Source organism: Hippopotamus amphibius, chromosome 5 (assembly GCF_030028045.1).
Source record: "Hippopotamus amphibius kiboko isolate mHipAmp2 chromosome 5, mHipAmp2.hap2, whole genome shotgun sequence".
NCBI classification, from domain to species: Eukaryota; Metazoa; Chordata; class Mammalia; order Artiodactyla; family Hippopotamidae; genus Hippopotamus; species Hippopotamus amphibius.
The window spans coordinates 38,735,531-38,761,627 of NC_080190.1; the positions used below are offsets into that span (position 1 = coordinate 38,735,531).

General features: G+C 42.6%; 1 protein-coding gene across 1 annotated transcript in view; it reads left to right on the forward strand.

Annotated features, from left to right (window-relative positions):
• Positions 1-8,465: 8,465 nt before the first annotated feature.
• Positions 8,466-26,097, forward strand: part of SLC16A12 (solute carrier family 16 member 12) — an 81,871-nt gene continuing 64,239 nt past the window's right edge. Inside the window, exons 1-2 of the mRNA XM_057734073.1 lie at positions 8,466-8,495; positions 25,600-25,744. The gene's annotated coding sequence lies outside the window, so the exon portion shown is untranslated. The remainder of the gene's footprint in view (positions 8,496-25,599; positions 25,745-26,097) is intronic.

Below are 26,097 nucleotides of genomic sequence, written 5' to 3' on the forward strand. Positions count from 1 at the left end.
GAAGGCCGCTGGGGAGGTGATATTTAAGCTGAGGTCTTTGCTGATAAAAAAAGGACAAAGAGCCTTCTAGGCAAGAGGAAGAACAGATATAAAGGCCTCTGCCTCCCTGGCTTGATGCTAAGAAAAAAAACAGGCATGGGGAGTGTGGCACAAGATGATGTAGAGACAGGCAGGGGCATGACACACTTATGGGCCATGGTCAGAGGGGCCCAGGTTGGTGCTTTGGGAGCCACAGATAAGTTTTAAGCTGCGAGGCAATGTGATCTAATTTAATTTTGGGAAAAAGATGTTTGGTGTTCTCATGAGGATGGACTGGCAGAGGCTTACAGCAGAAACAAGTTGGCTATGGCAGAAGTAGGCAAGAGAAGACGGCAGGCTGGATGAGGGTGCTGGCAGTGAAGATGGAAAAAAAGTGAGGCAGATTTTGAGCTATATTTTGATGAGACTTGCAGATGGATTGATGTGGGAGGTAAGGGACGACCCTTAGATTTCTGGCTTGATGAATGGAGTGGATTGAAGCCCAACACACCAAAATCATAAAGGAGAACTTCACTTAAAGTGGGAGAAAAGGAAAGGGGAGGGCTGGGTCCTGTCCACTGGGGTGCCTTCCCCCTTTCCAAGTGCCCTTGGGTTTCCCTAGAATACCTAGGTCATGATTCTCAAATTCTAGGATGCTGAGCCATTTGGAAAGCTTGTTAACATACCGGTTCCTACACATAGTGTTTCTGGAAAAGAGCACTTTGAGCAGATATAGACCAGAAGGTTAATACGGGCGTGTCTACTTGCAAGATACACTTCTTTCAGCTAACCTTCAGATTGGCTGGAAACATTTAAAGCAACTGGCAAGCAGTTTGCTGGCAGACTTATGGCTCCTTTTTATAAACATATAAAAAACCAAGGTAACCTTTTTTTTCACATTGTGCTTTTCTACTCTTCACACTCTACTAAAATAAAAATATAACCAATGGCTATTATTTATATTGCTAGAAACTCTTTGAATGGTTCTTCCAGTGGTTGGAGTGAGTTTGTATTTTCTTCATTTAATGATGCTATCATGTCATCAGCTATAATCAGGAGAACTAATTCATATGAATGTATAAACGTGTCTCTGCTGAAAAAAGCCGATACAGTAGTACCCAGTATGTGTTAATTTGTGTTAACACGTAAGATATACTTTAGCACAGAAACTAAAAGGGGATTTGGCCATTGTTCTCTTACCTTGATGCTTATTTACTTGGATTGGCTTTACCCTCATCAAGTATTTTCTTCAATTTACACTTTCTGAATTTATCAAAAATGAATAAAGGTGAAGCAGAAACTTGCTAATTAATCCATTAAGAAGATCAACACGGAGAGTCAAAAAGGGTAAATCAGCCCCAAACAAAGCTGGATGATTTTTTTTTTTTTTTTCAAATAAAGTCTAATGAGTCTTCACTGTGTTTCTGATGTTAGCAGATGAGCTGTCTAGCTGGAACCATGCGTCCCTCCAAATGACTTACAGAAGGCGTCGGGTCCTGCTGTGAGCAGGTCCTGTGCATTATCACTCATTCTTCTCTTGAAAGAGAATGTTTCTGCTCTGCTGGTGTACACCTCCCTCCTGTCTCTGAATGGTTATCACACTTCCCTGACTCATGTGGCACTCCCTCCATCCCGCTAGCAGTCAGCTGTGCATCTTTCTTATCTCCCCTACTAGACATTGTGGGCATTCCCCAAGGTCCAGGCCTTGTCCTTCTGCTCTGGTTTCATCTCAGCTCTATTGCACTGAAGATTTTCAAGCCTTATCTCTAACTTTGACGTTTTCCCTTGGCCCCTGATCTAACTTTCCAACAGCCTGCTGGGTATTTCATGCCCATCTCAAGCTCCACGTGTCATATACTGAATAGTTCACCGACTGCTACTTCTTAACTCCTCTCTGTTAATGATCACCATGCTCCCGGCTGGAGACACACATGCTTCTCACGTCTCTTTCACTCCCTATCTAATCAGTCACTTTGTCCTATTGATTTTCTCTGTTCTCATCAGAATGACTTTATTTACTCACTGCCAAATACACCTTTCACTTTCCCACTGCTAATATTATCACCTGCAGTGTCATCTACCATGAGGGCCTTCCTATCTGCTTACTGACATGCTCCAAGGAGTTCTGGCCCCACTTGTAAAGCCAGACTTTACCTAAGCAGCTTCTGTCCAAAGCATTTAGCTTCTGTTCTGAATTCTAGCAAGCGAGGACTCCCTTTATCAAAATGATCACGCACCTTTTCTTTTTGAAATGTTAGGTTGTGGTGATGGTGTTTTTGAAGTCTTTTATTGTTATTCAACTGGTCTCATTTCCATGCCTACTTCGACTTCAGCTAGATTGTAAATTCCTTGAAGACAGGAACACTGTCTTAAATACTATTGTACTGCACACAGTCTAGACACTCAAAAACACTGGTTGATTTGTTTGCATTGGATTTGTCTGATGATGGAAAACAAGAGATGCACTATGGTTCAGTTTGCAATTCAGCTGATCATTAAATTGGCCCATTAAACACAAATAATTTCTTTTCTCTTCTAATATATTGCTCACAACACGTTTCTTTTCCCTCTTGAGTCACTGGAAAGAGCCTAATAGCACGATAAAAACTGGAGAAAAAAGACTTCTGATAGATGTGTTTGCAAAAACTTTTCTCTTATACTATTATAAGGTAAATACAATATCTGCCGACATTGTGAACTTATATTAGTTATCTCTTGGTTAAATAATGCTGCATGACAGATCACCACAACCCTGCAGTGGCTACAATAGGAAACCTTTATATATGTGCAAGAGTGTGTAGGTTGGCTGGGCAGTTCTGCTGATCTGAGCTGGCCTCGGTGGGCTCATTCGTGTCCCTGAAGCCTGCCGTGGAGGTAGCAGCCAGCTTTGTTAATGTTGGCCTGGCTCTCCTGGTGTCTGGGGCCTTGGCTGGGGTGACTGAGCTGACTGAGCTTGGCCCCATGTGTTTGCTCACCTTCCAGCAGGCTAGCTCAGGCTCATTTCTCATGGTGATGCAGGGTAGTGAGAGAGAGCCAGTGGGGACATGGTGCCCTAAGGTTTAGACTAAGCACTGGACCAGCACTGTTCCTCTTCCCCACTGGTTAAAACAGTTACTGGACCAGCCTTGATTCAAGGGGTGGGGAAACAAGCTCCACTTCCAGATGGGTGGAGCTAATTCACATTGCAAAGGATATGGAAACAGGGATGGAGAATTGATTACTGTTTTTGCAATCAGTCTATCTCAGAGTAGACAGACCAGGTTTCATACACCAGCACAGTCTTCTAGTTGCATAATATTGGGCAATGTAACCACTCTGAGCCACTTTCCCTCAATTGAAATATAGGGCCTGTGAGAATTGAATGAAATCTATATATAGGGCCTGGGACATTATAGGAACTCAGTAAATATCCTCACGTCTTTCCCAACAGCAGTTCAGAGAAGGGAAAGAGGTGTATATCAGCCTTTAACATGATGAAAATTAAATAATTTTATTTAAATTTGATTTGGAGAAATAAAATGCTAAACTCAAATGCATACTTCAGGAAAAAATGACGTAAAAGTTTGAGCAATCATTTGAAAGATTTTGAAGAAATTAACTAGGAAACGAAGCTCAACGTTATTAAAATCAGTAGGACCTGTGTGCTGATCCCATGGGATCAAGAAAAGGAGGTCATGAAGTCTGTGGGTCAGATCATGGGCACTTTCTCACTGTTTTTTGGGTTATACTCCACAGCTGGTTGGGTGACAAAACCAGCAGCTTCTCTCTCTTTCCCATTCTCCACGTAAACTTTCTTATTCCAGATGTGCTCTCGGAAGGAGTCCTAGCTGGGTCAGAGAACCCTCAAACTGCACAGCAGCCCTGAACCAGGGAGAAAGTCATAGTATTGGGTTAGGTGCGGGGCTGTCATGGTCCTGCACATAGCTGCTGACTTAGTTCAGAGTAAATGACACAAATACTAATCAAATGAATCTATAAGAGGAAGAATCACAGAGATGACAGCAAAGGCGATGCAAAACTAATATTCACTCATTCCACAAAGGTTTATTGAAGTTCCTACTGTGTCTGCATTGGGGGAACAGTAAATGAGACAGGGAAGTCTCCTGTCATCAAATAGCTTATACTCTATGGGGTCCAGGGAAGAGTGTTTGTATTTGCTGTATTTTCAGCTGAGATTTATTTTATTTTTAATTTTCCCTTCAACTTTATTGAGGTATAATTGACAAAAATTGAATATATTTAAAGTGTACAATGTGATGATTTGATATATGTATACACTGTGAAATGATTACCACAACCAAGCTAATTAAAACACCCATCACCTAACACAGTTACCTTTTTTGCGTGCATTGTGAAAACACTTAAGAGCTACTCACTTTACAAATTTCAGTATACAATACAGTATCATTAGCTATAGTCACCATGCTGTACATTAGATCCCCAGAATTTATTCATCTTATACCTAAAAGTTTATACCTTTCGACAACATCTCCCCATTTCCCATGGCACCTAGGCCCTGACACTGTTCTATTCTCTGCTTCTGTGAATTTAAATGTTTTAGATTTCACATATAAGTGAGATCATATGGTATTTGTCTTTCTGTGTCTGGCTTATTCACATAGCATAATGTCCTCCAGGTTCATCCATGTTGTTGCAAATGGCAGGATCTTCTTGTTTTACGACTGAATAATATTCCATTGTATATATACATATGTATATATAGAGATCACATTTTCTTTATCTATTCATCGGTCAACAGATACTTCACACATAAATGTCTCATGTAACCGTCACCACAGTCCTAGAAGGAAGCTGGTGTTATTTTGTTTGATTCATAAATGAAGAAACTGAAGTTTTGAGTTGTTATGTAACTTAGCCAAGGTCACCCAGCTAGCAGCTCCCGATAGGGTAACATCTGAAGTGATGGGGTGGAGAGGATTTAAGTGACAATATCCACTGGGGGCCTGGTGATGAGAATTGGGGTTCAGAACTGGACATGCACTGCCTCTGACAGGCAGGTGTTAGTTATAGACATGACAAGAGGGGATTGAGATTTAGGTAAAGAAAGGAAAGCAGAGAAAAGGAGGCTGAATTCTAAGAAAACTTCCATGAGAAAAAAAGTGATGTGATGAAAAAGGAACCAAGGACGACAATACAGTAAAGAAAGCGGAATCTGAAAGGTGCCCACAGGATGTGATCTTATTAAATAAGTCAAAAGAACAGGAATTTTTGAGAAGTTTATCCAGAAATCTGGGTCTTGGTGTGCTGGGAAGAATCTCACAGTTTCCCTTTCTGTGTATTGCCCTCATTTGTATAACTGACAGCATAAAATACTTGCATTTTTTTATGCTGTTTGTAGCCATCCTTAGAATCTTTACTGGCCATGGAGATAAACTGTCAAATTCTATTTAGAAAAACCTTCAAGTTTCCACCCCCCCCCCCCATCTCCAACCTTCTGGTAGCTTCCAGGCAGACGTGAACACCCCCAACATTACTTATCTGGAGCCAATGTTCTCGTTTCTCTCTGCTGAGTCCACACATCCTTGTTTGACCAAATAACAGGAACAAACAATTCCTTCTATAATGGGTGTACCCTAAGGTGTCATGCTTCTGAGAATCTCATCTGAAAATTGATTCCCCTGAACCATGGTGCAATATGATTTTAGTTCACACACGTTATTTGTTGGATACAAATGGTAGGGATTTGACCATGTATGCCATGCCTCCAGGCCAGAATAGTACAGGTAGTGTCCAGCTCAGAGCGGGGAGGAAGACGCGGGGAGGGGGAGAGTCTGGAGTACAGCTATAAATGGTAGTTGAGGTCCCAGAATTGCTGGCCACAGCAGCAAAATGTTATTTAACTGATAATGATGCAGCTGTAGTACCATGTCCCCCCAGATTTTTAAAATGTAAAATGACTATTAATACAAATACTGGTTCAGACTTTTTGCACATTTTTTATGTTCAGGGCATGGCATCCAGTGCATTCTAAGGATTATCCCATTTTGACTCTCGCAAGGACACAATTGCCTGGGTTTAATGATCAGCTCTGCCACTTGCCTTAGGACAGATGAGGTTCTGAGTAGAATTTGGAAAAGCCGAAATTTCTGGGCTTACCTCCTCACCAAAATCCTGGCCTCTATGCACCCCTGTCCAGTAGAACTTCCTGTGATGAAGGAAATGTTTTATATGCTGTCCAGTAGGGCAGCTACGAGCTAGCTGCACATCAGTGTAGAGCACTTGAAATGTGATTACTGCAACAGATGCGCACTAAGAAGCAAACACATAAATAACCTGAATTTTAATTAAAATTTAAATGTAAATAGCCACATTTCATAGTCGTTTTGGACTGTGCCAATACAGAACATTTCTACCATCGCAGAAAATTCTACTGGATAGCGCTGTTTAAGAGAAATGTTCTATTTCCCCCTTCCTCCCTGGTTGGATTCCAAGGCAAGCAGAGGGGTTTCTCCTCCCCTTCCCAGCTCCTTCAGCCTCAGAGAAAAGAGCTGCCTTTCCTCTTTCCATCTTCTACTCCACCTCCACACTGCCCACCCCACCACACCATGGCAACAGCTTGTTCAGCAGCTTTGAGTTGGGGAGCCCCAAAGGGCGGGCATGGCAGTGACCTCTACCAGCATCATCATCAACAAGCCACGATTACTCACCTCTGAAAAGATGGAAATCATTCTGCCAGGGAGAGAATCAGCTGAATGAAATCTGAGCAAACAAACACAAACACACAGCATTTAATGGCATAAAAGAATTGCTTTCGGCTTTGCTACGGCCCCTATAACTGGTAACTTAGGTGGGGGGGAAGCCTGTGAGATTTCTTTCTCTTCTTCAGAACCTTTAAAAACAACTAGTTGTCCTACATTATATAACTGGGAATGGGGCTTCTTTGCCACCTAAAACAATGTTTAACTAAGAGAAGTATTTTTCTGAACCTCTAAAGTATTCAAGCCTTTAACCTAAAGACCTTCACAGTTGAGAGTTCAGGACTCCCCGCTGCCTCAACATTTTTAAGTCCACATTCAATGCTAATGAATTTTTTTACAAGTCGTATTTGCTAATTCTTCTGCGTGTTTTTAGAGGTCGCTTCACTAATCATTACTTAGGGGTAACCCAGAGCTTTCTGCAAGTGAAAAGAGGAGCTCAATCCAGATTTATAGTTAAAGCGCAGGAAACTGAGGGGAAAAGAGACAAAATAGCCAGACGATAAAATGAGGAAGGACTTTAGCGGTCTATTTTTAAAACACCCTAAGGAATTCTGTGGCCACCGCGCCACAACCTTCTAGTCCCCTTCTCAATTTTTCCAAAAAGTCGAACTCATTTTGAAACTCTGAAGTACAACCGGCCAAATCACCTACGGATTCTTGTTAAATGGCTCTGGGGTCGGGCCTGAGATTTTGCATTTCCAGCGAGGTCCCAAGATGACGCCGATACTGTTGAGGAGCAAGGATGTAGAACCCAAGTTGGAAGCAGACCTAGTCAGTTCGGAGACTTTGCTTCTGACAAGGAGCATAATTTACAGGAAGGGCCCTCGGGCAGCTCCTTCGCCAGGCCAGTGAGACAGCCGACTTCAGGGCCACGTTTGGGGAGCTGGGCGAACCTTAGCACAAGCAACAGCAGTAACTTTTACTGGGGTGTGTTACGCACCGCCTCATTCATGGTCCTCTCAGCAAGCACAGCAAGTGGACACTATTATTATCGTCGTTTTATAGGTGAAGAAACTGAGGCTCGGAGAGTTAAGTAACTTGCCTAAGGTCAAGCTTTTCGGGAGAGTTGAATCTAGGTCCATCTAACTCCAAGAAACAGCGTTTAAAACACTCTGGGGGCTCCGTTCCCTGTGCCGTGAAATGGGACGGGGGCAGAGTCCAGACCCCTGCCAGATACACCTAAGGGAGTCCTCGGATTCCTTCTCCAGAGCTTGCTCTTTGACCCTTCAGGGGAAAGTGTCTTTTTGAGAACACCTGCTCCCCTCTGCTCGCCTAGGTCAGGGGCACGCACGGCCGCTGCCCGGGAGGGTCGGGCGGTCCCGGAGCGAGCTGGCTCGGGACGCAGCCGGCCGGTCCATTACATAACCGCGAGGCGGCCCTCCTCCTGGGCGCCCCTCACCCCTCGCCAAGCCGCAGCACGCAGAGCGGATCTCAGGGCTAAACCCATTCACCCGCCGGCCAGAGAGCCCACGGCCGGGCCGGGGTCGCTGAACTTGCCGCCGCGTTTCGGGGGCCGAGCGAGGGGGTTTTCCCCGCCGCTCCCTCGGTCTCCCGCGCTGCCCGCGGGGCCCCCGCCGCAGCCCCGCCGGCGCCTCCGCCCCGTCGGCTCCCCTCCCCTCCCCGCCCCTCCCCTCTGGCAAGCGCGGACCGCGGCGCCTGGGGCCCGGGAAGGGGCCACCGCGCGGGGACGCTGCACGGTGGGTGCGCCCGGCGGGTATGTCCGCGCGCCGCCGCCCGGGCTGCAGCGGTCCACGCGAGGTGAGCACACAGCGCGGCCGGGAGGGGCGGGGGGTGGGAGGAGAGGGGGTCTGTGCCCTCTGGGCGGGCTGCGGAGGGCTGGAGCCTGGCCCGCCGGGCTGCCTGGGCGCGGTCTCCCGCCGGTCGCTCTGGCACCGGGATGCCCAGTGCGCGGGCCCGGGAGCCACCTGGCTCACCCTCTTTCCGCTCCCCGGCCCGGCCGTGCCGAGGACGCGGTGGCTCAGGCGACCCGGGCATCCTTCGCGGCGGGGCGGCGGGCTCTAGGGCTGGGCTGGGCGGAGGTGGCGGAGGGCTCTCCCTTGACTCCCCGCCGCCCCAGCGCCCCGCGACGCGCGGGGAGCCCGCCACCGTAACCCGGTCCTCTCGGAGCGCCCGTTGGTTTAGGGGAGGGACACGTGCCCACTTGCCCCGACGGTGCTGGGCCGGCGCTTGGGCAGTGTCTGGGCAGGTGGCTGGAGAGGGAGCGGCTTTGATCCCAATCTCCTGTGGGTTCCAAATGCAGCCTTCTCGTGCAAGAGAGACCGCTTTTCTTCTGGATTCTGTTTCCAGTGTATCATATATTTCTTTATTTTGAATCTTCCCTCTCCCTCAAGGAATAATATTCAAAACCTTCAGTTGACTTAATTTCTTAATTACTCCTTGTCCTCAAAGAAAATCAGTGAAAATCTGCACCTGTAGTGCAGACTCAGGGGGAAGTGTTTGAAGCAAAATTTAAAAGCACGATTCCAGGAAGTCCTGGGGCTATTTGGTTAGCCTTCGGCTTTCACAACTCAGCATTCTGAATCTGTTGTAGCTTTTTTTATTTTTCTAATTTTTTTTTTTTTTTTTTTTTTTAGTGTTGAGTCAGATGGGACCTGCTAGAGCACTGGTTCAACCCTTCCATTCTGAAGGGACTCTAATTAGTTTATCTAATCTTTTTTTGCGGAGAGCTGGGCACTCTGGAGGCCCAGTCAGCTTAAACCAGGAGGAAAGTCTTCAGATCCTCCAAATTTAGAAACACACTATCTTCACCAGTATCTGCCTTCACTAGCTTTTAAGATCAACTGCCCTTGACTAGTTTGCTTCCCCTTCCCCTATAAATGTCATGTCAGACTAGGCCAATGGTGTCTGACCCTCCCAAAGAGTAGTAGTTAAGTGACTGTATTTGATCACATAATCACAGGATCTTGGAAATTGTACAGGTTTTTAGAGATCATCTTGTCAAACTCTTCACCTTACAGCTGGGGAAGCTCAGTTTCCTGTTAGCAAGGATTGGTTAAGCTCACTGGTGATGGGGCCAACACCAGAATCCAGGCCCTCTCCTTCCAACTCAGTTCAATTTTCAAAGCTTCCAGGCATTTTGAACAAAAATGATGACTAGAATCACCTAATCATGTCATTTTCCTGTTATTATTTATCTATCTTTACCTTTCTTTTTTTTTTTTTAAACTGGGAGGCTTCTGAAATAGATGAGAAGTTGATTTAGTCAAACCACCTTTGTAGCATAATTTTAAAAAATACAAACCCTTAATTTTAAATAGCACATTCTTAAATATGTCTTTAAATAATACATTTAAATAATAATAGAAAAATGAATATGCAGATACATCCCAGGTGAATTTCCAGGAGAAGAAAAGTAATCAAAACAGATGGACAGAATTTACCCTGATCTCTCTTTGGAGTCTTCCAATTCTTACCCCACTGTTGTGTTGACTGGTTGAGTTAGAAGTATGATTTGTGATTTTGGAGCTGGCATGAGGAAAGTGGCTTATATGAGGACAATCTGTGCGTTTTGATTAACACTGTGACCTATAACAGTGCTGAAAAAGGAATTTTAAACAGACTTATTTAGCATTTTAGCACTATATTGCACATTTTTTATTTTCCAATTTAATTTAGTAGGTATTTACTGAGTGCCTACCATGTGCCCAGTGCTGTTCCGGGCACTTGAGGGATGTCAGTGAACAAAACGGAGAACTTTGATCCTGTGGACCTCAAGTTACAATTCATTCATTAGAATTTTTCTGCGATTTTGTTTGGCAGATAGAAGAGAATTTCAGTTTTGTCTAAAGTAGGGAAATGAACACAAATTTTTCAAATTCTCTTCCTTCCAATCCCAAGATTCTGCTGATTTTATAATCAGTGAAGAACAAACACAGAAATGAATTCCGGTAAAGTTACTTAGACATTTATGAACCAGCATACGTGAACTCTATGTGAATAGAAATTCCCACACTTGGTTATTTTATGTATGTTCATTCCGAGTCCCTGAAATTACACTTCCTTTAGTGCAAGGGCATCATTGTGGTAACATTGAACTTAACGAAGCATGAGAGGATTAGTTTCCTGGATAGCCTTGGTGCCCCCATGTTAGTGTTGCAAACTGTATTAGCTTTAAGATGTAGCTTCTCATTTATTTACGAAGATGGTGTTCCGCTTTTATTTGGTCTCACTTAACATTTTGTCCTCCGCTCCCCTCCGTGTTAATAGGTTGCACAGTGTTGTGACTTATTGTAAATCCGTTACCAGAGAGGTTTTTCTTTTTAATCAGACATTGCAGTTTTAAGCATTTCCTAATTTTCTCAATTGCTTTTTCTTCAAAACAGCATGGTTTGCAGGCTCAGGCATGTTTATTGTTTTTAACAAAGGCTTATCAAAATGAACTTGGCAGTTTTTCAGTCATATACAGCCAAAAAAAAGTATTCAGTGCCGCTGTGGGGATTGTTTATGCATTCCTCACCTAAGCAATGCTTTAAAAAAATCGCCAACTTGGAAGCTATGGTCTTATGAGTACCTTTCTAGGATATCTAAAAACCCATTCAAGTGGTATAACAATTTAATTGAGAAAAACCAAATCCACACTTGAAGACATTGGGAGATTTTGAGTACAAAGATTTTTCTCTCTGTTTTCAATTTGTTCTACATCAAAGGACATCAGGAAGTGTCATTATCTAACACTGTCCTTTTTGAAAGCGATCTCTGTTCAACACTTGGAGGAGTCATGATTTCTGATAGCTGCTAGGCACCCAGAGGAGTTGATTTTCTTCCTTTGCTTCTCACTCTGCCTCATCAGATTCTCATCCCCGCCCCCCTTACTGCATATTGAAGAAAGAGGTGCCTTGCTCTGTAGCCAGGTAGGAAGGTACATACTTTCATTAATTATTTAATCAATGTGCTTATTCATTATTTACTTAATAAACATTTCTTGAACTTATTACAGATTTGTGCAAAGATTGTGTCCTGAGCCCCTCTTCCTGTACTGGTGGCTGTAGGGGATATAAAAACACAAAGCCTGCCTCTGAAGCAGCCTACAGCCTCCTCTGGAAGAGAAGACATTGTGTAACTAGCTATATAATACTAGTTATAAGCACTGTAAGAACTAGATAAGTATTTTGGAAATTGAAAGGAAGGAGAGAGAGAGAGCAGGTAGGCACTCTGGGGAGTCAAGGCTTGGGAGGAGGACACCTCTGAGCTGACCCTTGAAAGATGGGTAGGATGGGAGAGCTTTTATAGAAGCAAAAGGGTATACCTATTTTTGTGGAAACACATCCTTGCTTCTTTTGAAGAAGTAGGCACATGGAAGACTTCCTCTTGGGGACAGTTGAGGTTGTGTTGGGTTGTCTAATAGACACTTATCACCTCTACACCCTCTGCATGCATATCGTTCCATCCTAGGTAACGGAGTACCCACCAACACTACAACGACTCATGGGGTTAACCGGGGCTCTCCTTTCCCTCTGAATCACGGACCCCTTGTTGCTCAGGGCGCAGAGGCCCCTGTGGCAAATAACTGTCATCATAATGAACAGGGGTACTTCGCTTTTATCAGCTCAGGTGCACACTTACAGTGGTGTGTAGTCACAGTCTTTATTTTCATAATACTTGCTATCGTAGTTTTGCAATTTAATTAAATATTACATAAACTGATATAATGGGAGTGTCAAAAAAGAATGCTGTTTCTATGAAAGCTAAGTTGATTGCCAAATAGACCCATAAAGATAAGCCATATTAAAAAACAGTATCAACAGCTACTACCTGGATGAACCATGGACACATTATGTTACATTATGTTAAGTGAAAGAAACCAGACACAAAAGACCACACATTGTGATTCCATTTATATGAAATATCCACAATAGGCAAATACATAGAAACAAATTGTAGATTTGTGGTTGCCAGGGTGTTGGTGTGGGGGGAATGGAGAATGAATGGCAATAGGTACAGGGTTTCTTTTTGAGGTGATGGCTGGATTCTGGAGTTAGAGAGTAGTGATGTTTCTACAACATTGTGACGGCACTAGAAAGCACTGAATTATATACTTTAAAAGGCTAAATTTTAAAAAAATCAACAAACTACTGCTCCCCAGGTGTGGAATAGATAGCTATAAAAGATTGGGAAACTATAGTAAAACAAAAAAAAACACAAAACAAACCAGGGACATTTTGCCCTCAGGTTTTTTCACAAGTGACTTTAAGGTACAAGTGCATTTAAGAAATGAAAGAAGGAAATCTAGGCATGGCTTAACCAAGAAAGGCAGCACAGAACTGCAATCATGACCTGACATCCAAAGATTAGTGAATTATTTTACTTTTATTTATATGACTAAAATTGAAATAAAATGTTTGAAACATGGTGTATCAGCTTTTTGACTCTGCTCTTACTGACTTCTGATTGCTTCAGTTAGGAAGCTTTTCATGTTTCAACTTCCTATGGTACCCCAGTGTAACTTGAAAATAGCTCATCTCTCTGGCTCTGGAGAGAAATTCCGTGTTTATGAGCCTCTCTTATGGATATAATATTAGTCCCTTATAATTATAGAGGAGGCCAGAACCTAGTTTTCAATCTTCTAAATCACCATAAAAATCACAACCCGTTTTTCCCCAAACTATCTTATGGCTCCCTGGTTCATATGTGTAAACAGAGTAGCAACATAAAATCTTATCTCTTACCAATACGTAAACACTAGTACACTTTATAATTTTCAAAATATTTCTGAGCACGATTTATCATTTTCTGGTTTACCTAACATATTACAGATTAAGGCTGTAATTACTCATTTTGTAATTCTACTTTTTTTGATGCAATACATTCCATGCAAGCGAGCTCATATTTATCTACTAAAACCAGTTGTTTGTTGTTGTTGTTGTTTTTGGCTCTGTTGGGTCTTCATTGCTATATGCAGGCTTTCTCTAGTTGTGGTGAGCAGGGGATACTCTTTGTTGTGGTGCACAGTGGCTTCTCTTGTTGCAGAGCATGGGCTCTAGGTGCGCACGTTTAAGTAGTTGAGGCATGTGGGCTCAGTAGTTGCAGTGCACAGGCTCTAGGGCGTGTGGGCTTCAGTGACACACAGGCTTAGTTGCCCTGCGGCATGTGGGATCTTCCAGGACCAGGGACCAAACCCCGGTCCCCTGCATTGGCAGGCAGATTCTTAACCACTGCGCCACCAGGGAAGCCCCCAGTTGTATTTCTTGAAACAGCAATTTCAGTTCTCTAAACCTGTATCAAAACAATGACATTCACAGTCCATGAAGGAACCACCAACCCTCGCCCCCCCGCCAAACCCCAAACCCACACTCACAACAAAGTTAGGTCTGCTTTAAAGGAGAAGAGAATGCAGCCTCTTCAGTCAGATATGGGTCAAGCAAACAACCAGCAAAAATCAGCCTTACCCATCATTATTAACTAGTCATGAACTGGAGAAGCCCAACTCACAGGCATCACTGCTATCAAAAAGGAATGGTTTGTTCAGGTTGGTGTTTGACAGCTGAGCTGATCAGTTGATTCAAGACTATATCGATGGCTCTCAAGCCTGGTGATACATTAGAATCACCTGGGGAATGAAAAGAAAATACTGGTGCCAAGGGCTACCCTCAAAAATTGTGATTCAGTAGGTCTGAGATAGATCCAGGGCATCAGGAATTTTAAAAGCTCCCCTGGTGAATCTCATGTGCAGCCTGGGTTGAGAAGCACCAATCTGTATAATACTTAATCATTTTATGCTTTTTCAGAATAAATGTTATTATAGTATCTTTTTATCATATCTGATGAAAACATTAAAGATGATTTTTTTTTTGTAATTTCCCTATACAGTGTCCACTAAGTAAATGGGAAGATTTCTAATTGTTAAGTGAATTTCTGCTGATTTTTTGCCCCTGTGAGATTCACTGACACTTTTACAGTGTCAAAGTAACCAAAGCAACCAAATTGGTATCATGACCGACAACCAACCAATCAGTTGCTCACCTTGCTTCATGTTTTGGTGATTGTGGTGTCATTTATGTCTATGTCTTGAAGTTGGGGTTTTCCTTTACAAAAGTGTGTTTCCTCTATGGTAACCTACAGATATGCCCTTGTTTATTATCTGTTTCCTTAAGTCGATTGAGTTGTTAATCCTAATGCCAAGCTTTCCTCTGGATACTTTTCTGTTTCTTTAATTCAGTTTCTTTAATTGAATTCCTTTCTTTCCTTTTCTTTAATCAACCAAATAGATTTTGAAAATACAGGACTTTATATAAGAAAGATATGATATAGGACGTATAAGAAAGATAGCAGTTTAAACCTGGCCTTCTGTAACTTAAACAAAAAATGACTAATTTTAGGCTTTTCCTTGTCATTGGGATTTATCATCTTTGAAAAAACGTGATGAGGTGGTTGACATAGAACCTGAAAAAGACAGATCTAGCTGACTGCTTAGAACCAACTTTATTTTTAATGACATTTGTTTATTTATTTACTTATTTTTTAACTGAGGTATAGTTGATTTACAGTGCTGTGCTGTTGAGTCAGCAAAGTGATTCAGTTATACACACACACACACACACACACATTCTTTTTCAGATTCTTTTCCCTTATAGGTTATTACAAAATATTGAGTAGAGTTCCTTGTGCTATACTGTAGGTCCTTGTTGGTTATCTATTTTATATATAGTAGTGTGTATCTGTTAATATTCGTGGAAATTCTCACCCATGGTTACCATTTAGCTTTCCCAAATTGTGCTTAAACTGTTAATTTTTGTATTAAAAATAGTACCTTCATGGATCTTGACTAGTAGTTTTTTTTTGTTTCTTTTTTTAGGTGGATTTTTCTTAAATGCTCTTTATTGGAATATAATTGCTTTACACTGTTGTGCCAGTTTTTGAGGTACACTAAAGTGAATCAGCTGTATTTATACATATATCCCCATATCCCCTCCCTCCTGCGACTCCCTCCCACCCTTCCTATCCTGGTGCACTAAGTCATCACCCATCATCAAGTTGATCTCCCTATGTTATGCAGCAACCTCCCACTAGCTATCTATTTCACATTTGGTGGTGTATATATGTCAATGCTACTCTCTCACTTCATCCCAGCTTCCCCTTTGCCCCCCCCACCCCCCCGCCCCGAGTCCTCAAGTCTGTTCTCTACATCTTCATCTTTATTCTTGCCCTGTCACTGGGTTCATCAGTACCAATTTTTTAGATTCCATATATATGAGTTAGCATACAGTATTTGTTTTACTCTTTCTGGCTTACTTCACTCTGTATGACAGTCCCTAGGTCTATCCACCTCATTACAAATAACTCAATTTCATTCCTTTTTATGGCTGAGTAACATTCCATTGTATATATGTGCCATATCTTCTTTATCCATTCATCTGTTGATGGGCATTTAGATTGCTTCCATGTCCTGGCTATTGTAAATAGTGCTGCAATGAACGTTATGGTACATGTTTCTTTCTGGATTATGGTTTTCTCTGGGTATATGCCCAGTAGTGGGATTGCTGGATCATGTGGTAGTTCCATTTTTAGTTTTTTAAGGAACCTCCAAACTGTTTTCCATAGTGGCTGTACCAGCTTACATGCCCACCAACAGTGCAGGAGTGTTTCCTTTTCTCCACACCCTCTCCAGCATTTATTGTTTCAAGAATTTTTGATGATGGCCATTCTGACCTGTGTGAGATGATACCTCATTGTGGCTTTGACTTGCATTTCTCTAATGATTAGTGATGTTGAACATCTTTTCATGTGTTTGTTAGCCATCTGCATGTCTTCTTTGGAGAAATATCTATTTAGGTCTTCTGCCCATTTGTGGATTGGGTTATTTGCTTTTTCGGTATTCAGCTGCATGAGCTGCTTGTATATTTTGGAGATTAATCCTTTGTCAGTTGCTTTGGTGATTAATATTTTCTCCCATTCGGAGGGTTGTCTTCTTGTCTTGTTTATGGTTTCTTTTGCTGTGCAAAAGCTTTTAAGCTTCATGAGGTCCCATTTGTTTATTCTTGATTTTATTTCCATGATTCTAGGAGGTGGGTCAAAAAGGATCTTGCTTTGATGTATGTCATAGAGTGTTCTGCCTATGTTTTCCTCTAGGAGTTTTATAGTGCCTGGCCTTAATATTTAGGTCTTTAATCCATTTTGAGTTTATTTTTGTGTGTGGTGTTAGGAAGTGTTCTAATTTCATTCTTTTACATGTAGCTGCCCAATTTTCCCAGCACCACTTATTAAAGAGGCCATCTTTTTTCCATTGTATATTCTTGCCTCTTTTGTCAAAGATAAGGTGCCCATATGTGCGTGGGTTTATTTCTGGGCTCTCTATTCTGTTCCATTGATCTATATTTCTGTTTTTGTGCCAGTACCATACTGTCTTGATCACTGTAGCCTTGTAGTATAGTTTGAAGTCAGGGAGCCTGATGCCTCCAGCTCCGTCTTTCCTTCTCAAGATTGCTTTTGGCTATTCAGGGTCTTTTTAGTTCTAGTTCTGTGAAAAATGCCATTGGTAATTTGATAGGGATTGCGTTGAATCTGTAAATTGCTTTGGGTAGTATAATCATTGACCAGTAGTTTTTGAACTATGTTTTGCAGATTTCTGAGAGTTTCAAGGAGCCTCAGGGGCTGCTCTGGAAAATGGGGACAATGTTGGGGGAGGGGAGGGAAGAGACCAGCATCCAGCTTAGGGTTCCTCTTTCCGTGGTTTCTTCTGCAACCTGAGCAGGTGGTTTATTCTTGATTTCACATTTTGGGTTTCTAAGTAAGATTTTATTTGAACAAAGCATTTCTTGGCAAAAACAAGTTTGTAAATGCCTAGGCCACATGTCTAAGTTCCTGCTTTTCTTTCCCTGCCAAATTCGGTTTGTGTAGTTCTGGTAGCTCTTAATTGTTTCTAGCTGCTACTGTGCATCTGTATTGAAAAAGCATGGGAAGACTTGGGTCTTATTAACTTTATGTCCTTCATTCTTGTGGGGAGAGAGCCAAATGAGCAGTTAGATATTCTGGGCAAGAAATACAGACTGGGAGTTATCAGCATAGACTCAGTTTAAGGGGTGTGTGTGTGTGTGTGTGTAATTACCCACAGGTTTTGTAGAGAGTGTAATGGGTCAAAGATGAAACCCCAAGGAGTAGCTAATGCTAGGTCAGGTACCCTCTTCTGTACTCACATTAACCCAATACACATTGGTCTGTGATATTTCCTTTTTATGTTTTAATTCGCTATTCCCCTACATATGCTCGTGTACAACTGTCGGAAGAGTTGGAGCATGAGTGTATATGTAGTGGGTGGGGTGTGGGGTAGCCTGACAGGGTCAGAGCACAGACTGTGGAAACCAGCCAAGGAAGTTCTCCCAGTCTTCAAAAATCCTGCATCCTGCACAAAAATATAGGGCTCCTTCTGTATTCATATTGAGGTGCAGAATGAGAATCTAAACTTGAGTGGTTAGCTAGCGGATTTGGCAGTGTAGACAGCCATTGTGGTGTTTTTGGCATAGAATGATTTAAGAAGTATTGTGGTTTATTGACTTTTAAAATCCAGAGATTTCCCCCATGTCTTTGTTCTCTCCTTGGAAATCAGAGCAGTGACCGCCAGGTTCTGGGTGTGATCCCAGTGAACCCAGGGGTAAGGTCCGTTCCACATGGGTCTGAAGCTTCACTTTGTTTCATCGATTCAGACCCTGCCCTCCATGCTGGCCAGTTATTTGGCAAATTTAGTTACAAGGCTTACCAGATATCAGTGTATTAACTTAATTAAAACACATAAACCTTCTTAGAGAAAGTCAAAGTACCTAGGTAAAGAATAAATAAATGGTTATAAATAAGATACTGTCAAAAATATTTTACTTAATAGCTAGGGTACTCCAGTGATAAAGCGACTGGTCATTGTAGCAAAAATTAAGCCTTACACATTTTCCTCTTTTTACTTCTTTTTAAAAAATTTTATTGAAATATACTTGATTTACAATGTTGTATTAGTTTCAGGTGTACACCAAAATGATTCAGTTATACGTATATATATTCTCTTTTTACATTGTCTTCTATTATGGGTTATTCCTTTTTACTTCTTTAGGTTGACTTTTTTGGCTATCTTCCACATTCAAGTGAGATAAAATATAGGCAACCATATATTCTAATTTTATTAGAGATGAATGTCTAACTAAAATTTCAAATGACATTGAGTCATTTGATGCCCCCAAATTGGCATCTCAGAAGGTCCTGGCACATTCTGCTTTCTTTATAAATTCTTGCATAATAGTATACCTAACTGGTTCAAAATATGTGTTATATTAAGGTAGAATTCCAGTTTAGATTTTTATCATTTTAACAGTCAAATAGTCTCTTCTGGGGAAGAGACATTTGATGAAAGAGAATTAATTACCTTCAAAGTCCCTAATAAAAAATATTGTGATTAAACAATGTTAAAATAAATCAGTGAGTTTACCTCTTGACCAGGCGGAGTACCCAATACATGCTAGACGCTGCCCCAGATGCTGAAGGCCCAAGAGTATGAGCAGGGTCCTCAGGCAGAGGCTTACGCTGTCCTAGGAGAGACACATTGTCGATAAAGAATCACAGCACTGTGACAAGTCCCAGAAGTGACTGCCTTCTATGGGGGGAGTTTAGAGCCAGAGGCACTTAACTCTGCCTAGATTGGTCAAACAGAGAAATGTAGAAATTCATGAGGTGAAAAACCAGAGGAAGGGCATTCTAGGCAGCAGGACGTACAATACGTACAAAGGCAATGAGGTGGGAAAGGACACTGTGGATTGAAAGAACTGCATGGTTCTTCAGGGTGGTTTGGTGTGGCTGAGGTGCAGGGTACGTATGTGGCTACGTAGATGCCAGAAGAGCAGGCAGGAGCTAGATCATTCGGGGTCTTGTGTATCACACTAAGGGGCAGGCAGTTTGGATTTTGTTTGGGCTGCTAAGAGCAATCCTTGAAAGCTTTTCTGCAGAGGAGTTGAGTAGGACTAGGGGTTTGGTGATAAAATTAGCTTGTGTTTCAAACAGATAACTCTTAATCAGGCTTGAAGAAACGTCCAAGAGGGTGACAAACCAGGGGGTCTGCTGAAGTGGTATAGATGGGAAATGATTAATGCCTCATGGTAAGATTTTGATTTATTTATGTTTGTGTTTTTGGTGCTTGGTGCCCTCTAGGGCTTGTGGTAGAGATGTTTGAGAGGCAATATGATCTTCTGTGCAAATAATACAAAATTTGGGCATCATCGGCTACTAGGTTCAGTTAAAATCGCATGATGGGACGTCATTACTTGGGGAGTGTGTGAAGAGTGACGTGTGAAATGCGTCAAAAAATTATGGAGGGTAATTAGGGTGTGTACACATTCTACCTTCGTCACTGTACCTTTCTTTTTGTCCTCCGATTATCTAGTTACACGTTGATCTTTTTCACTAGACCAAGTGTGAGGGCAGGGACTGAGTCGTGTCACTGCCATCGCATGACTTCAGAAAGGACCGCTCAGATATCTGAGTCCTTGCATCCCACTATGAGTAGTGCCCTCTGGAGTTGTGTTTCAGCTGCCCCTGCTTAACTGGTGCCAGCAGCTGTCGTCGTACCTGCTCTTCGGTAAGTGTTCAGTACACCTGGTCATAGGAAGAAGGTTCTAGCCAACGAAGTAAGAGGCACAGGTCTGAGGGGAGGAAGGCTCAGTAGGAGACTCTCGTGTCATGGAAATTCAGGGGAGAAAGAGTTCAGTAATGAAAGGGAAGTCAACAGTGCCAGATGCTACAGAGAGGTCAGTTAATTAAGGATGGCAGAGCTACCACTGGCAATTAGAGCCATTGATGATAATGTCAAAAACAGCTTGTGTGGTGTATATGGAGGCAGGTGGCAAATTCCACTCCACGGAGGTGAGAAGGAGAACAGGGATGAGGAGACAGGTTCTTAAGAGGCTGGGAGTGTGAAGGGAAGAAAGTAATTGGTGGTAGTTAGAAAGGCTGGGAATGCTGAAAGGAAGTTTTCACCCCTTCTCTTTCCTTCTTTCCCCTTCTTTCTTTTCTTCCATTCTTTCAAGATGAGAGACACTTGAGTAAATTTATAGGTTAAAAAGGACCCAGTGTAAAGGTCTAGGTTCAAAATATAGACAAGAGGAGAGGACATATTAACTAGAAGAATTAAATATAAATGGACACCTCTTTCTTTGAGAAAGGCAGAAAAGAAATAAGGATGCATGTGGATGTGAATAAACTGGAGGAACAGTTAAAGGAAAGGAAATAGAGGGAAATCCTATCCAATGGCCCCAATCCTCTCTAAAATAGTAACTGACACCAATCGTTTTGGACACTTTTTATGCTCCAAGCATTGTTAACGACATATATTAACTCACTAATTTCTCGCAACAACTCTGTAAAGATAGAATTATTATTCTAATTTTACAAATGAGACAACTAAAGCACAGAAGGGTTAAACAACTTGCCTGAGGTTGTACAGCTACTAAGAGGCAGACCCAGGATGCCCGGCTCTTCCCCATCATGCTCTCCTGCTGGTCATGGCAGGTGCATAGAGTACTTAAGATTTTGAACAACCAATGTGTGCATGGAATTGGTACAACGTATTGTTGCTGAGTCACTCCAAGCACTTAGCCTTGTTGGAAATCATAATTGTGTTATGCCATTAGTCTGCAAGGTTGATTTGCTCTAGCAAAACTTGCCTTACCAGTTAGAGAAGTGGAAACATTTGGATGTATGGATTGGTGTGGAATTGGGGACTGGTGGCTTGGAAGGGTTGGGGATGCCAGAAAGAGAGCAGTTGATGTGATGGATCATGAGCTCTAGCCTCTAAGGAGAAGGAAACGAGAGCAGGACATGTTGATGGCATGGGAGAAAACAAAGGCGCAAGGGGCCTGAGGGTTCAAAGAGGTTGAAAACCAGGTGCAATAAGAGTTGAAGAGCTGGAGACTTGGGGAGGGTAGATAGGCGGGGTTAGAGAGGGCTGCTTAATTCTCACAACAATGCTGCATTTCAGAAGTGAGGGTAGGCACAGGTGATGATAGGTTTTGGGAGGACATGACTCAAGTGGATTGGAGGGAAATCTCACGAGGTCAAGGTCGAGGCTGAGATCAGCAGACATGTTGGGTAAATGTTGACTAGACCCTGCTTTTGCTGGAAGGAGGGTGCTGAGAAGCCCTAAGGCTGGTCTAGACTTTAGAAAGCTGCAACTCAAGTGTGTTATGGTTTTAGGGAAAGATACAAAAGGTTAGCTGATACCTGGCATGCAATAAAAATCACTCAGTGGTCTCAGTAGAACATTATCAAAGAACAGTTGAATAGATTCTATTTTGTACTATAAGTTTTGAAAAAAGAATTTGAAGTGTTAATTGACAAAACACATTTCACAAGTAATTTTGGGTCCTTTAACCAAATTGCCATTATCACCCCCAAAAGAAAAGACTACATGCTCTAATGAAATCTCTTCTGCTTCCTTCTCTCTCCTCTTTCTTTTCTCCTGGTCGTGTGCAGTACGATACTCTCTGGGCAGAGAGAGGCAGCTGAAGATCATCAGGCTTCCAGATGTCGAGCTTTGTTGTGCCGTATGGAGGTGGGGGTCATGGGAGAGGCGCCGGAAGCTTCAGTGGGACTCAGTGTGGTGTCCTCTGCTTCTATAGTTAGCCGTGTGATGGGAACCGGCAGTATGTGTTCCCTTTGTACAGCTGTGCATACCACTGTGTCCCTTCTTCTTCTGCCATTTAGGATTTCAGGAAATCAAAATCCCATCTGATGGAAGCTTAGAAATCCCCACATGTGAAGATACAGAGCTACCGCATAGGGGAAAAGAAATATGTGAGCTGGGTCTGATACATAAGGGGCATGCGTAGATAATGTATCAAATAGGATGTTTGGGGGTGTAAGGAACAGAAGCCCTAACCCGGACTGGCTTTCCTAGTAGGGAAAAGAATTCCTTTGTGTAGCAGAAAGTCCAGGAGCAGAGTGTCTGGCTCTGAGTTTGTTTCTCTGTGATTCTTTTGGTTCTGTTCCTGCCCCGTGTTGGTTTCATTCTCAGCCTGACTCCCCTCATGGTCCCAGGATGGGTACGTAGTTTGAAGGGTCATATCAAGATAGGAGACATCCAGTGGAAGGGGAGAAGGCGTGTCTTTACACCTCCTCAGTAATGAGGAAACCCTTTCCCAGAAATCCCAAAAGACTTTTGCTCAAGTCATTGGCATGGATTGGGTCACTGCCATTTCCCTAAGTCAGTCCATGACTGGCAGGGGAACACGATTGCCAGAGTTTTCGGTTTGCCTCTGGGGAAGGACTGGTTGTTGAGAATCATGTCCATGATAGAAAGAAGGCTTGAGGCCATTATTATAAGATTCCAGACTCGTCAAGGGGGAAGAACCTCAGATGGAGGTCAAGTCCCCGACTTCAGCATTTGCTGGCAGTACGAACTTGGATGAATTGCCAACTTCTGTGAGACTGTTTTCTCTTATAGGATCACTGTGGGAGTTGGCAACAGTTTATATAAACTTTAAGGAGCTATACAAATGGTAATTATTTATTTAATTAATTTACTACTACTAATAATAATAAAGAAAATGATTAATAAGAGTAGCAAGTTTTATTTACTGAGCATTTACATGTTCCAGGCACTTGCTGCAGGCTTAAATGCATTCTCTTTATTACTCACTAAACACATATCAAGCAACCATCATACTCAGGGCGCTTTACAAAAATGCTTTATTTCTCGTTTCGCTTAAGCTGAGTTCTGCAACAGTAAGGCCCAAAGGTGGGGACAGTGAACAGATGTGGGCTCGGTTTCAGCCAGGAGTTCCGTTGCTTTGGCCTTTGTGACTGAGTAGTGACAGCTGGCTGTGGAGCCCCTGACAATTGCTCTGTTATCTGCCACCAATTGTCTTTAGCTCACTAGTTCAGGGCTCACTGCTCTGGAAATTTGCAAAACACAGGTGTATGTGTACTTTTAGAACATGCATTGCTTTGCTTTCCACCGTTCCTTTCTTTCCCTGAGTGTAAGTTTTTTGCATATTTGCGCTTTTGAAATAGTAAAAGGATTTACAAATGGTTTTCAGGTTCTTGTATATTTGGTGTTGTCTGAGCCTCGTGAAGAGATCAAGATTGAATTTGTATTGTATTGAGGCTTTGCGGTCAAGAGACCTATCAGGTAATGAAGTCAGTAAACGTGGGGTATCATTTTTTTGATGTTGCACATTGCCCTGCTTTGAGCATCGTTGTGGAGTGAACTTTCCCCATGTTTTGTTTTATATCCTTACGGTTAGTTTCTTCAAAGGGGAACAGCTGGGTGAGAGTTTGAAATTTTTATGTGAGTTGCCTGATCGGTTCATGGAGGGCTTTTGAGTGGTGAAGATGCCACACATGGGGATTGTGTTTTTTCATTCTGCTGTTTTATATGCCTGGGATCAGAAAATATTTCCAGAAAATCTGAACTGTTTTCTCTGATATTGTATAACTTACTTTTTCCCAGGCCCCCTTTGCAATGATAATAAAGTTATAATAAAAATAGTGTTTCAACAGCTCAGCCTATACTGGATTTTGAGGAAATCCAGCCCACGTCAACGCCTCCCCATTAGTTGTCAAGTCCAGGGGAGAAACTCAGCTTGTACACCTTGATTCATCCTCCCTGCAGTGTGAGTTACTGCTGATGAGGCTTCTTGATCTGCTTGTAGATCAGCTCCATGAAGGCCTCTTTTTCAGACACATCTGCTTTTTATTCATGGTTCTGGCTTTCATGCTGGGACCTCTGCTATACTCTTAGATATTCTGTGAGTAAATTGATGGGAAAAATGAAGTGAGAGATACTGTTTTTTTGCTGATGCAATATGAACATGGAGTATTTGTTATTGGTTTTGAGGAGGAAGTAGAAAGACTCATTCCTATGACCCCGTGTAATTGTTTCAACAACTCCTAAAATACTTCTCCCTAAGTCTTCCTACCTCCCACAAGATACATTGAGGAATGAAGCTATGTAGCAACAGAAAGTCAGAGGAAGGAACTGCCACTATTCTTAAAAAGATTTTTTAAAATCATAGTTTCAAGTGGAGTGTATGCGATATAAATCATGTTCTCTGCCTATATGTTTCCCCAGGTAATTTTAAACACTACTGTGTCATGTATGATAATAGGAAAAAGCAAAGAGTGGGACCACCCCTGCCCTGGAGGAACCCATTAACAGACTGACCACACAGTGTGACCAGGACTGTTGGGTGGCGGGAGTGGGGGGGGGGGGCAGAGAGGGAGAGGTCCTGTGGTAGCAACTACATTGTTTGGAACAACCCTATGAAATGGGTAGAAAATGGAGACCTGGTTACACAGCAAGTCAATGGGAGAGCCTGGATTTCAACCCAAATCTTTCTATATCTGAATTGCACATTTCGTGTTTGTTTTTCTTGGTTTCTTTTTCCAGATTTGCATTTTCAAAATTACCTCTCAAATAATTCAGACTTTATGGAAGGGAATGAAGGGCCTTCTGCTTCTCCACCCCACCCCGCTTCTCCCATGCTCCAGGTTTACACTGCTAACAGTTTGGTGGGTGTGCTCCCTGGCCACCTTCTCTGTACGTACAAACCACCTGAAGGAGCCAGGCATGCCTGTCTCCAGCCAGACAGAAGAGCTGAGAGGGCAGAGGTGGGGCTCAGGAACGCGTTGTCCTCTCTAGGACCTACCTGGGTGAGGCTGGTGGGGTGCTGGGCTCTGGGAACCAGGATACTCCCAGGTTTAGCAGCAACAGTGTGTCCTGGCCGCCAGCTCCTTTGAGAAAGGAGGGCTATGTGTGCTGCTCTGGCTTTCCGCCTTGCTCTGTCCTGCCTTGCCCCAGCAGAGAGCAGAGCCCCTGACGGTGAGAGGTGGGGAGGACGGCTGGGGCTGCCTCTGCTCATCTCTGTTTTTCCAGTGCCTGCATGTATTGGTGCTCAGCTACTGTTGCATGAAAGAAAAGAAGATGCCCTAGCCCTGATCCTGTAGGCAAATCATCGAGTGACGTTGGGCAAGTCACTTGAAGATCAGAAGATTATAGTCTCAGCTCCTCTGAGTCTAAGGTACACTATTTTTCCTTCTTATTTTCATGTTTCTGAGATAAGATGTGATCAGCAGTAGATGCATATATTTAATATCCTGGAGTTTCTTAATTTTTCCTTTTTCCTAAAAAGTTGTTTTTAACTCCATGAGGTAACTTACAATTTCTGTTATTTTAGGGTTGTGGGAAAGTGGTATTCAATCCCTTAAGGAGTGGTTTGGAGAATGAGTAATGCCTGATAACCCACCTCGTGAATGGTAGAGTTCTTTAAAAATATGAAAGATCAGAAAACTGCCCAACTGCCCCTGCAGGATTATTTCTTAGAGATGCCCAGACAGGAACTTCTTGATTAAAAAAGTAGTGAGAGTCTTCTAT